The 12,272-nt window shown below is 43.3% G+C and overlaps 1 long non-coding RNA gene across 1 annotated transcript; it reads left to right on the top strand.

Annotated features, from left to right (window-relative positions):
* Nucleotides 1-10,195: 10,195 nt before the first annotated feature.
* LOC144373412 (uncharacterized) lies at nt 10,196-12,202 on the top strand. The gene is made up of 2 exons (XR_013433092.1): nt 10,196-10,324; nt 12,060-12,202. It is a non-coding gene; the product is annotated as an uncharacterized LOC144373412 (long non-coding RNA).
* The last annotated feature ends 70 nt before the right edge of the window (nt 12,203-12,272 follow it).

Genomic DNA, 12,272 nt, shown 5'->3' with positions numbered 1-12,272 from the left:
CTAGTCCCATTCAGGAGGGCTCCACTTTCATGGTCTGATCACTTCCCAGAAGGTGCACACTGCCTAAGACCATCATGTTGGGAGCTAGTTCAACATATGAATCTTGAAATACAAGCATCCCGTCCATAAAAAAGACCAAATGAAGAGCAAATACCTAGTAAAATGAAAAATCTGGTTAATAAGTTAATAAACATAGAGACTTCATCAAGGAGCTCACATATTCATACTGTGGAAGCTCCAGAAAAAGAAAACACAGAGAAGAGGAGAAATAATGGAGGAAATGAAAGAAAAATTTCCCAGCGGAAGAAAAGCCCCAGATGTCAGATTGAAAGAACCCCCCAATGACTTCTCTGGAGAAAATAATTCTACAATTTTAAAATATACATTTATTTATTTATTTATTTATCTATCTATCTATCTATCTATCTATTTATTTATGGTGCTGAGGATGAACCTAGGGCCTCACCCATGCTAGGCAAGCCTCTAACACTAAGCGACACAATCTTTGAAAGGTAAAATTGCTTTCGTTAGAAGGTCACACAGAAAATTATTTGATATTTAGGCTCTATTATTTGTATTTTTCTAGCCTCAATTTTTCCATCTAGGATCTGAAATGTTATTGCCAAAAATTACACAGTGACTTGAACTATCTAAAAACCACACAAAGTTCTACTGTACAAAGTTCTTCACCAACCAGGCCCCAGAATTAAATGTGCATATAGACAGGCTTTGAAATGTGTTTTGTTGCTTTATTTTGTTTTTGTGATACTGGGATGGATCCCAGGAGTATTTTACCACTGAGCAAAACCCCCAGCCCTTTTATTTATTTATTTTTTATTTTGAGACAGGGTCTCCCTAAGTTGCTGAAGCTGGCCTAAAACTTGGATCCTTCTGAATGGCTGGGTTTAGAGGCATGGACCACCACACCCAGCTTGAAATTGTGTGTGTGTGTGTGTGTGTGTGTGTGTGTGTGTGTGTATGTGTGTGTGTTTATGTTGATTTATTTTTGATTATCTTAAAATAAATTATACTGCAATGTATAAAAAGAAAAAGAAAGGGAGAAATGGAGAGAAAAGGAAAGAAACCAACCCAGTTACCTAAACTGAAGAGAAATTAATAGGCCTCACACTCTGCATGGCAACACAGATGCTACAAGACAATGCAGCACTGAGACAAGACCAGGTTTCAGTCATCAGTGTTGAAGCCCCTTGTATAGTACCCTCCCGAATAGGGCTGTCTTTCCCAAGATCCCTCCCTGATTGCCATGGGGGTCTGGTTCTCTCAAGCTCTGCTCTCCTATCCTCCCAGGCCCCTAACCAGGACGTCTCGCTAGGAAAAGACGTTTTCTTGTGGCAAGGTGTAGTTCTCAGATTTTAACCAGAATTCAACATGGGAGTGGGCTGAATGAACAGGGAGACCAGGGAGATAATCACAGAATTATTCTCTTATCTTAATGCAGTTTGTTATTAGTCACCAGGATGATGGCCCCATGTCTCCCACTTTTTCTCCTCCCATGGTCCCTCCCAGCTTGCTGCCCCTCTGGGTTGTCACTCCTGTTGAGTATGTCTGGGACTGTAGTTTTCTGTTCTTGCCTATTATCAATCTCTTCCCATTTATTTTTTTAATCTTCTTTCTAGGAATGCTTCTACATTTCTGGCCTTTTGATGATGGCTTTGTTTCATATTTTCCTTGGTTGTTTAAATTTATTTTTTAAATATAGTTTTTCTATGTTAATAGATTCAGAATCAGAGGGAAGGTGGCAGATTGTGTTCAGTCTGACATCTCGATCCAGTATCATTCATATATGCAAACTATATAAGCATATATATGTATATACACGTTTTATATTTTACACTTGGCAATATAAAAATGATATTGTGGGATATATATATATATATACACACATTTATAATTGTATTGTATGTAGACTGCATTTCACTAGAAATTATACTCAAAAGACCTTTCTAAAGAAAGACTTTATTGAATTTTTAAAATGTAAAGTACATTTATATGGATAAATTGAGCACATGATCTGAAATAGGTTTGTTAATTGTCTAAATTAATACATTTATCATATTTTTTTAATGCCAGATCCTAAAAAATGGATCTTACTCAACCAAAAAATGTATCAGGTTATTGTTACGTTTGTTAATGAAGTCCTTTTGAAGTCCTGTGGCTTCAGTTTTTTGAGAGATCAAGTTGTTTCAACTGTGCAAGAATCCAGCAGTAGAGAGGCAAACATTTATTCTAAGTCGGTATTTTCTAAATTGATGCCTATACTTATAATACAACATAGAAGAAATTGCAAGGACTATATACAAACAGAATGAAATAGAAAGCAGGTGAAATGGAAGGCAGGTGTGGACAGCAGGCTGTGCCCTGCTCTGAGCCTCTCCCAGTTATAAAGCAGGAGTTTACCATGAGCAGTGCCATTTTGAGGACAAGAGCTAAGGTGGAATGACTTAGTGACTTCTCTGGGCAAATATATAACCATCAAATGTTGGACATACAGAACTTACTGAAAAAAAAAACCATCAAAAAGAACATTCAGGGCTGGGGGCAGTGGTGCATGCCTGTAATCCCAGAGGCTCTGGAGGCTAAGGTAGGAGGATCACAGATTCAATGCCAGCCTCAGCAACAGTAAGGTGCTAAGCAACTTTGTGAGACCCTGTCCCTAAATAAAATACAAAATGGGGCTGGCGATGCAGCTCAGTGGTTGATAGCCCCTGAGTTCAATCCCCAGTACCCGCGCTCACCCACCCAAAAAAGAACTTTCAGATGCACAACAAAATCACTAGGCACAGAATAAACGAACTGTGCTAATAAAAATGACCATCTTTAAACTCGTCAAATTAATCAGATGCACATGAACGTATGGGTATATTAAATCCATATCAGGGAAAGTAGGCCCGTGAGGTTATCAGACACATCAGACCACCAAATGATGTCCCCCCATCAAACCTGAAACACACAAAGGTACTTGGGAGGGCGATACGGCACCACATGCTGACCTGTCATCTTCTCAGATCATCTGGTGCAGGACTCATGAGGTCCATGGGCAATGACAGGCACTGACTCCCCCCGCCACTTTGTCCCCAGAGTTTCAGCTCAACATGATCTCCCTGCTTGACTGGCCAAGTTGGAAAATGGCCAAGTCAGCAATCTGGACCCTTAAACAGCTCCATCCCTGAACAGTTCCAGGCCCCCAACAAGCCCTGTGGTTAGTTAGTAAATCTAATCTGACCACCAGTGGTGACTCTTCAACCTCTCTATCAACTCTCTGCTTTCGTTTTCAATTTGGCTTTTTAAACCCCATGGTCATTGTTAACCCTTTCTTAGACATTCCATCACCTTTCTTAGACATTCCATCACCTAAAGTCATGTGTGTGACTTGAGAGTTATGTATATTAATAATTAAGATTGGAATGAAATTTTTTAAAAAAACAAAACTTATGGTTGCCCTGCTCACAGCTTTCAAGTAAACTAAAGCACTAGGTCAATCAAAGTTGATGAAAGTGATGAAACTTGTGAATTTACTATTGTTCAGTAAGTTTGGACATTATGGACACACACAAGCATGTCCAGGGACAGTGGGGGTGAAAACTACACTATAATTGACTCTAAGGACAAAAAGAGAGAGTGAGCACAAAGAATATGATAATTATACTGAGGAGCTGCATAAAGCTCAATGGGGAATGGTCATAATGTTCTCTGAGATTTGACTAAAACCTACAGGAGTTCTCCAAGAAATGCCAGTCGCTGAAGCTCTGACATACCAGAAGTCGGCAGATCCAGAGACTTATTTTATAGTTTGCATCTTTTTGGTTCACAGAGGAGCTTATTCAACATTCTAAAGAAAATCTTTTCAGCCCTCACCCCACCAAAATCAAATGGAAATTTTTAGGGTAGGCAGATTAATGGCACCCCAAAGGTGCTATTTTAGTCAGCTTTTTCACTGCTGTGACTAACAGACCTGATCAGAACCATTGTAGAGGAGGAAAAATTTATTTGAAGGCTCACGGTTTCAGAGGTCTCAGTCCATAGGCAGCTGGCTTCATTCCTCAGGGCTGGAGGTGAGGCAGAACATCATGGCTGAAGAGTGTGGTGGTGTAGGAAGGTACCTCACATGATGATCATGCAGCAGGGATAGAGACTCCACTTGCCACAGGCATGTCCCCAATGACCCACCTCCTCCGGCCACACCTTCAGATACCACTCAGTTATTGCCATCAGTGGATTAATTCACTGATTGGGCTAAGGCACTTCTAACCCAATCATCTCTCCACTGAATGCTCTTGCATTGTCTCACATATGAGCGTTTGGGGACAGCTAATATCTAAACCATAACAGGTGGCTACCTCTAACCCCTGGAATATGATACCTTACGTGACAAAGGGACCACTTGCTGATGGTTTATGGACCTCGAGACAGGGAGATTATTCAGGCAGACCGATCTAATCACACATGTCCATAAATGATAGAAAATCTTTCTCAGCTGCTGCTAGAAAGATGTGAGAGAAGAAGGGAGGTTCAGAACTTGAGAGGGACTCCACCCACCATTGTAGGCTTTGGTGATGGAAAGGACCACCGGCCACGGGATGAAATGGCCACTCAAAGCTGGGAAGGGCCCTCAGCTGACCAGTGCCAGGCCCGTGGATCCTGCCAGCAACCTGAATTATCAGTAAATGGAACTTCCCCTAGAGCCACCAAGAGGGACCCACCAGCTGACACCTTGGTTTCCAGCCAGGGAGACCCGTGTTGGTCTTCTGACTTACGGGAGCAATCTCATCTGAATGTTCCTCCACCAGATGTTCCTGCATCTCGCCTCCTGCCCACACAGAGATTATATTCTACTTCTTTTGGGTGGGGAGACTACATTTTTAAATTTTTAAATGGAAGCTCTCCCGAAAATAGAATCCCATTTAGTCTGCAGCATGGATGTCACGGCTCTACCTGTGTACTCCCCAGCCGCCTCCTGATCAACGTGTGTAACCATTTCCTTTTGTGGGATGAAAGGAAGAACATGAATTCTGGAAAGCTCAGTTTTTGTCTTTCTTTTTTTTTTTTAAAGAGAGAGTGAGAGAGGAGAGAGAGAGAGAGAGAGAGAGAGAGAGAGAGAGAGAGAGAGAGAGAGAGAATTTTTAATATTTATTTATTTTTTAGTTCTCGGCAGACACAACATCTTTGTTGGTATGTGGTGCTGAGGATCGAACCCGGGCCACACGCATACCAGGTGAGCGCGCTACCTCTTGAGCCACATCCCCAGCCCCGTTTTTGTCTTTCTTGACTGCTGATCTTTTCTTGCATTCTTGAGTGTTCTGCTTAGGATGGATTAAATTATCTAAATTCAGCAATCGGTAGCTGCATCTCTAAATATTTTGATTTGCACATTTGTTACACATTGGAGGATAGGATAGAGTTAATTCTAAATAGGATGTTACAGTTTCTCAAGCAAATCCATGCCTAAATCATTCCCGTGCTGTGTGTGCACATCTCGTTCTACAGCTGCTGGTCAGTCCTGCACTCCTACAACTTAGATTTAGTATGATAATCAAGTGCCCAAGATTTGATGTAAGGAAATACTGCTGTGCCCCTCCTGACTCACCGCAGTAACTGGTTGAGATTATCAGCTTCTTTTTCCACTTTTCTTTCTTTCTTTCTTTCTTTCTTTCTTTCTTTCTTTCTTTCTTTCTTTCTTTCTTTCTTTCTTTCTGTACTGGGGATTGAACTCAGGGGCACTCAACCCCTGATCCACATCCCCAGTCCTGTTATGAATTTTATTTAGAGACAGGCTCTCACTGAGTTGCTTAGAGCCTCTCTTTTGCCGAGGTTGGCTTTGCATTATCGATCCTCCTGCCTCAGCCTCCTGAGCCTCTGGGATCACAGCATGTGCCAGGGTACCTGGCCCTCCAGCTGCCTTTCTTATTTCCTTTCTCTTTATTTATTTTAGAGATATCTATTCATCCCCACATGGTCATGTACTAGGTTAGTGCCAGCAATGCAATGAATTGGGCAGGTAGACCTGAGAGGTGGGAACATGAGGTTAAGGGGATAATTCTATAAACGGGCCCCTGTGCTGACCACCATGTGCTTTCACTTTTTAAAAGCAATTTACCTGCAGTCCTGTAGGACTCTCTGGAAGCTTCCCTGGCATCCCCCCCATCCTAGTAAAACTGGAGGGCAGTAGTGTTCTCTCTAAAAGAACCCTTTTTCCACTTTCCTATCCCTTCTAATAAACTCATGCCAATTCTTCTGAGCAACATGTCTGGAATCTTCCTAACACAATTGCAAAGATCACAAAGACCAAAGAAGATTGTTGGTCTTCTGACGTAAGGGACCAGGGAGAATAAATTGATGTTGATTGCAAAGATCAGAGTTTGAAGGGGAAGGTCTTTTCACTGCCTCAGTTTCCCAGAAAGCCCCAGCCCTATAACACAGTGATCAGCAAAACATGTATGGCTCATGTCCGAAGGGGGCTTAGAAGCCAAAAAGTCAAGCAGGACATTAATAACAGCCCCAATGTGTCTAAGTACACCCAGACATAAGTGTGTGTTAGGGCACACAGTAGGGGTGTGGAACACCTCTTCCTGGCCAAAAAACCTCCCTGAAGCTACTCTGTGAAGGAGGCAGGAACAGCTGGTGCACAGTCCTGAGGAGGCAGGGAGCACAGAATACCAGGAGCTCTCCGAGAGTCCTGGCGGGCAGGGAGTGAGCGAGAGGCGGCCTATGTGAGGGTGGGGATGTGAGTCGCTAGGATCTAAGCCCACAGGCCTTATAGGCCCAATCAGGGATCTCTATCTCAATCCAAAAACCAAAGGGGAGACCTTGAAGACTTTTAAATCAAAAAGATAGGGTCAGATGTTGAAGTGGTTTTTTTGTTTTGTTTTATTTTTGTTTTTAAATCTTATAGATGCAAAAATTAGAATGGGGAGGCAATTCTGGGTTGAGTGGGGAAAAGGGGCCTGTTGGGGTAGGAATGGAGATGAGGGAGTAGTGTGTGTGTGTGTCAAACTCCCTCCTTGGTCTCAGAGCATGGGCCAGATGGTGGGACACTCACCCTGGAGGACCCTGACTCATAATTAAAAATAAAATAGACCAGGGTATGTGGCTCAGTGGATAACCACCCCTGGGTTCAATCCCGGGTACCTCCCATGTATTTATAAGCAATATGCCTAATTAGGATGATAACTTTAAGATGCTTATTATATTTAGCAATCCGAAGGTCACTGGTGACCTTGATAGTTCAGTTCATGATGGGGAAGGAATTAGATTGGAGTGGGTCAGAGCATTTATTGGAAGTGATAAAACAGATAGTTTTATTGTTGTTGTTGTTTTATTGGAAAGAGCTCTTTTCATTGTTTCCCCATGATACCAAACATACAAAGTAACTTGAAAAATAAGTCTATAAAGGATATATATATAATATCATCATTATAAATTACCCTATTCGATAATGAGATCAATCAGTTTAGTTTTAAAATATTCATTAAAACACCTACTATGTGCCACGTGTTCTTCTAAGTGCTTGGGATACATCACAATAAAACAATGAAAGACACAGATTTTCTGATCTCTCTGAATCTCCATTCTAGGACTTTGAGAGCAATGACCGAGGAAGACAACAAGCTGAATGAACTTTAGATGGAATAAAAGGTGGTGCACTCTGAGACAGGAAAGGAAAACTAGGGCAGAAATAAGAAAATTGGGAGAGCTGGGGTCAGGGGTTGGGATTTCTAATGGGATAATCAAAGTAGACCTCATGGCAAAGATTTGAAGGTGGTAAGGGAACTCATTGTAAGGAATTTCAGGCAGGGGAAACAAGTGGATAAAGGGAAAGATGTGAGAGCAACCACTGTGTTGGCAACAGGGCCAGAGCGACCACTGTGTTGGGTGAGAGAGTGAGGAGAGACCGCGTGGTCAGAGCTGCCAATCATAGCAGCCCTGTGGTCATTGGAAAGACTCTGGCTTCTACAGGTGGGAAACGGGAGGCTTGGGCAGTGTTTAGGAGTGATGTGATCTGACATGTGCTTTGAAAGGGTCAGAGTGCACAGCAGGAGAACCCACGTTAATACTATTGTATTGCACTGTACACTGGAAGTCCGCTAGGAGAGTAGATTGATTTTAAGTGCACTTTCCATATGAAAAACCCTGTGGAAGATGCCGTCATGTTCAATTGCTATGTGTAGTGACAATTCCACCATGGATCTGTATAGCAGAATATCATGCTGCACATCTTAAACTTTTATGCATATATACAACGACCACTTTTTCTGCTATGTGAAGAGTAGGGCAGAAGTAGTAGACTCGCATTCATCGAGCTGGTGGGGGTGGTTTGGCCAGGTCTGGAGGGACACACCTCGCCTGTTATTTCAATAACGATTCAAATTGGTGACTCTAACATTCCTCCTCCATGAATTATTGATTGTGGTTTTTCTATAAAGAAGAACTTTTTTTTCATCAGCTATTTTTAATCCTGAAAAAGTTAGTACAGGTAAAACAGAACAGTCTGTATTCTTTTCCTTTATTGGTTAATTCTCCAGAATAATACATTAATACCTAAGTAACTATCAAAGGTATTTAACCAAGGAGCTGGGGGTGGAGCTCAGTGGTAAAGTGCTCCTGAGTTCAACCCCCAGTGTACGTATGTGTGTGTATATATATAGATGATTTCTAAGGAGGTCTGATTCCTTTTGGTGGCAAAAGATGGAGACTACAATTCACAGATGGTGAGTATTGTGGTTAGAGATTGTGGAGCTTTCTAACTTGTTTTCTAGATGGCACCTGCCCCTCATGGATCATCAGAGGTAGCCTTGCCAGGTGAATCTTCCCAAAATGCAGGTGGTAAATGCTGGGCCACGGTTAAGAAACTTCCAGTAAACTTTTGCTGTCAGCAGGATACGAGCCTGTCCTGTCAGCCTGGAAGCGAAGGCGTCCCATGCCTGGCCCTGTTCTTGGCTCTCTCTGCAGCTTCAAGGGAACACTGGGACACAACCCCGCATACCTGGCTCCGGGAGAAGTTCATGTCCACCCACCTCCGTGTCATTGTTGGGGTGAATCCAGGGGCTCTGGCCACAGCGTGAGCAGTGGGTCACACAGGCACCAGGGAGGGTCCCGTTGTGCCCTTTGCTTGGTGGATGACTCAAGCACACATGTCCCCCATGGCTGCAGGCTCCCAGTGTAGAAAAAGGAGATAATGACGCCAACCTCACGGGGTCCTTGGGAGGATTAAGGGAGAAGACCATAACACTGAAAGACAGTAAATAATGCTTCCTGGCCCTTCCCCGGACCACTTACCCCCAGTCATGTCATCAGATGGTTCAGAATCTAAAAATGCCCAGTTCTTCCTAAAGTACTGGGGCTATTTTTACCTGTCCTTTCACAAAAGGTTACAGCTCTGTCCTGTTGTCGGGGAGAGAGCAGCCCTGAGTCACATCCTCCCTCCCTGGGCTGGTCCTTCTGTGCTGAGCTGAATGGGGGCCAGGCTACTCCAGGGAGCTGTCCACGCCACTGGGGCTTGTGTTCATTGACATTCACGAGGGTTTTCGTGAAACCGCCGGCTTTGCAGGAGACTGGGCTGAGCTCCCACTTCCTGAATTGATCATTTGTCTGACTTCTCTGACATCCCACTTCCTGAATTGATCATGCGTCTGACTTCCCTGACATCCCACTTCCTGAATTGATCATGCATCTGACTTCCCTGACATCCCACTTCCTGAATTGATCATGCGTCTGACTTCCCTGACATCCCACTTCCTGAATTGATCATGCGTCTGACTTCCCTGACATCCACCCTCTTCCTGAAACTGATCAGCGTCCCTCTGAAGCCAGCGACCATTAGCAGGTGGTTGATGTTAGAACTCAACTGGGGCTGATGTCTTTGGGGCTTCAAGTGAGATTATTTTCTTTTCCTTCTTGAAAAGACATGAAGGAGGAGGGTATGGCTGGGATCCAGAACCCTGAGTGTATCTCATTATGACCACAAGAGCTTCAAAATACGGTGGCCAGTGACAATACTGGTGGTCTGGGGTGGGGTTTGGGTGGGTTTTTATAAATCCCCTGGGTTGTTCCAATGTGCAATGAAAGGTGATGACTGATCTGAGATAAAGGCTCAGGTAATTGTACTTTCTCTGTTCCCAAGCAGGGAAATAAAAGTAAAGCTGGCCATTCTTTGTCTTCTAGGACTGTCCTGAGTACAGTGGGTTCCAGTGAGCTGAGAGAAAGGAGCACTTGCCAATCCCAGAAGGCACATGGGCCATGCCAAGGGGATCCAGGCCTAGAGCTCGCTGTGTATCCATGAATACACCACAGTGAAGCTCACCACTGGGTACATCCACGAGAAATTATTTAAATAAATAAATAAAATGAACTATGGGTAAATGGCAGGAAGATCAATAGAGAGAAGGGAATAGGAATGGGAAGGAGAGACACTGGGGTCTTAATTAGAATAAGATATCTTCCATGCTTCTATGATGATATCAAAATGGATTCAACTGTCATGCAGAACTGAAAAGAACCAGCAAAATTAAAATTAAAATTAAAAAAAGGAAAGGAAAACCTTATTGAAGGGTTTTTCAGCAAATTGGCAACTTGGTCAGGTTTGCATGGTAGGAAATACCTCCTGGGAGCGTCAGAACAGAGCAGGATGAGTGTTGAAGGCCAGCAAACTGTGGAGATCCCAGCGTGAAATGATGAGACCTCAAAAATCAGGCAGGAGTCGTGGTGAATGGCTGGGACTTGGGGACCAAGAAAGTGGGGACCCTGGGTGCTGGTTCAGGACGCAGGACCTGTCTGTGCCAAGCCCAGTTGATCCGAGGACCCTTAGTTTGTTGGAGCTTTTCTCTGCAGGCCTCACCATGTTACCTCTTAATCATAATAATGATTTATATTTGTTATGCGCTTGCTCTGGGCCAGGCATGTGGTTAAGAAATTCACATTTTATCACCAAGAAAACTGAAATTCGGAGGAGTTGAGTGACTTGCCCAACACCATACAGCTAGCAGGTAGTGGAGCTGGAAACGTGTTCCACTTCCTTCCCATTATGTTCCAGAGCCCCACCCCTGGCTAAGGCCATCTCTCTGAGCCTCAGAACCCGCTGCACCCATGGGTTACCCCTGATTTCCATCCTGGCCAGTCCTGGACAACCTGACTTTGGAATCTCAGTGTCCACGTACTAGGAGGCCCAGCTTTTGGTTACATCGGCTAGACTGACCAACCTCTTGAAAGAGTTCTGATTTCTATCCTCAGAACTAAAAACATCCTCTAGCCCCTTAAGTTTTCCACATGCCAAAAATGTGAAGTTTTATTATTTCACCACCTTTTTTCCCCCCAGAAAAATTTAGATAATAGCATTGGTAATGAGCCTAAACTTCATAGGAGTCAGCAGTCCCTACATTAGACTTTGAGTTCAAGTTCCCAGTACACAGAGAAATCGAGAAGGCGGGGAGCTCACACTTCAAGAACTTCTGTGTCGACATTGTTGGAAATACTGCCTGGAATGAAGCCCACACTAATCAGAAGTAACTTCTTAAGTGGGATCTGTCAGTTTCCAACAGCCACCATTGTACTTCATAAACATTACATATTTTGTGGGCATGACTGACAGCGATTAGGCATTGGATGGCAAGCTATGTTGAGTAATTTACATAGATTATCACTCATTGTGAGATCCCCTTATCCAGAAGAGGAAACCGAGGCTCACAGAGGTTAGGAAATATGCCCAGCATCCCAAGTTGACATGCCATAGAAACTGAACTTGAAACTAGACCTTTCTCACCCAAAATTATCATGCTCATAATTATTACCTATATGGTTAGGACTTTGAGTAGAAAAAAAATTATAGACCAATTTGTATATTGTGTGAGGCAATGCAAGAATTTTCAGAGGTGAAATAAATAGATTTGAGACATATAACCTAATTGGTGGATTAATCCACTGATGTGGATTAACTGGGTGGAAACTGTAGGCAGGTAAGGTGTGGCCAGAGGAAGCAGGTAACTGTGGGCATGCTTTGGGGTTTATATTTTGTCCCTGGTGAGTGAAGCTCACTCTCTGCTTCCTAGTTGCCCAGTCCTGAGATGCTTTCCTCCACCACACCCTGCTGCCCCGATGTTCTGCCTCACCTCGTTCCAAGAACTGTGGAGTTGACTGACCGTGGACTGAACCTCAGAAACCATGAGCCAAAATAAACTTTTCCTCCTCTAAATTGTTCTTCACAGTGATAAAAAACTGATTACTGTATATATTAATGTTCACTGTTTTACACATCGCATTTC

This window comes from Ictidomys tridecemlineatus, unplaced genomic scaffold (assembly GCF_052094955.1).
Source record: "Ictidomys tridecemlineatus isolate mIctTri1 unplaced genomic scaffold, mIctTri1.hap1 Scaffold_39, whole genome shotgun sequence".
Taxonomy (NCBI): Eukaryota; Metazoa; Chordata; class Mammalia; order Rodentia; family Sciuridae; genus Ictidomys; species Ictidomys tridecemlineatus.
This window is presented reverse-complemented; position numbering and strand designations above follow the sequence as displayed.